This window comes from Octopus bimaculoides, unplaced genomic scaffold, assembly GCF_001194135.2.
Source record: "Octopus bimaculoides isolate UCB-OBI-ISO-001 unplaced genomic scaffold, ASM119413v2 Scaffold_319118, whole genome shotgun sequence".
NCBI lineage: Eukaryota > Metazoa > Mollusca > Cephalopoda > Octopoda > Octopodidae > Octopus > Octopus bimaculoides.
This window is the reverse complement of record NW_026432497.1, coordinates 14498-15874: the sequence shown is the minus strand read 5'-3', so window position 1 is coordinate 15874 and position 1377 is coordinate 14498.

Genomic DNA, 1377 nt, shown 5'->3' with positions numbered 1-1377 from the left:
GGGGGGGGGACAAACATATACACACATATACATATATATATATATAGACAGAAACTGGAAGAAGCCCGTAGTATATGTATCATCATCGTTTAACGTCCACTTTCCATGCTAGCATGGGTTGGACTAAGAAACCTGTTCCCGGCCGATGCGCAGGTTTCTTAGTCCAACCCATGGTAGCATCGAAAGCGTACGTTAAACGATGAACGATGATGATACATATATGACGGGCTTCTTCCAGTTTCTGTCTACCAAATCCACTCACAAGGCTTTGGTCGGCCCAAGGCTATAGTAGAAGACACTTGCCCAAGGTACCACGCAGTGGGATTGAACCCGGGACCATGTGGTTGGTAAGCAAGCTACTTACCACACACCCACTCCTGCACCTCAAAAGCAAAATGCAACCTAAATTATTGAAAAAAATATTAACCAGCGCAAGACTATATCCATTAACAGAACCAAAAGTGAACAAATGTGGTCGACCTAACTGTGGTACTTGCCCCCACCTTTTGGAGGGTTCAGAGTTCCACTTTAAACATGGTGAAATATTTAAGATTAAATCAAATTTCACCTGTTCCTTGGAAAATCTAGTCTATGCCACTACATGCTTAGGGTGTGGTAATAATTATATTGGCCAAACATACCACTCCATAGAAGAACCACTCTCCACAAAGAACAAATCCGCCACCCACAATACAGACAGATACAGGTAGTGGACACATAGAAAAGTGTTTCGAGGAATCTTAATCCTAATTTCCTAATTTTTCCCTTCTATCAATGTTCACAAAACACCTCAATACAACAAAGAATGAATAAAGAGGCAACTTTCATCAATAATTATCTTCCACAACTAAATATGAACACATAACATAATACAGAACACTATTAACCTTCCATTTAATACCACTAACCCCCATACATCCCATACACCATTCACATTACAGATCTAGATCTACCCTAATTGCACCAAATCCAGAACTACTTACCTCCCTTACACATAATCTTTTTACTTAGGGACTAGCAGACTTGACACCGTTCAGAATTCGGTGTGCATTCAGAGCAATGATTAATAATATTACGAAACCGGTATGCTTTTGAATCTCTGTAACAACTCACAATAATGACTTCATTCCTACCTCAGTTCATCTAATTGTATATACCTATCGTTACTTTTCATAAAAAGCCTTTACTTTTTTTGATTTCCAATCTGCATTTTCGGTTATTTTTCTGATTACTTTCCCCTTACATTTCCATGTGTAGTTTCTATTTTGTTTTTGTAACATATCTCTATTATATATATGTATATATATATATGTCCCCCGATCCCTTATCTAAGGAAACTAGGGATAGATGAGTGGTTAGTGGCGATTGGCAATGAGT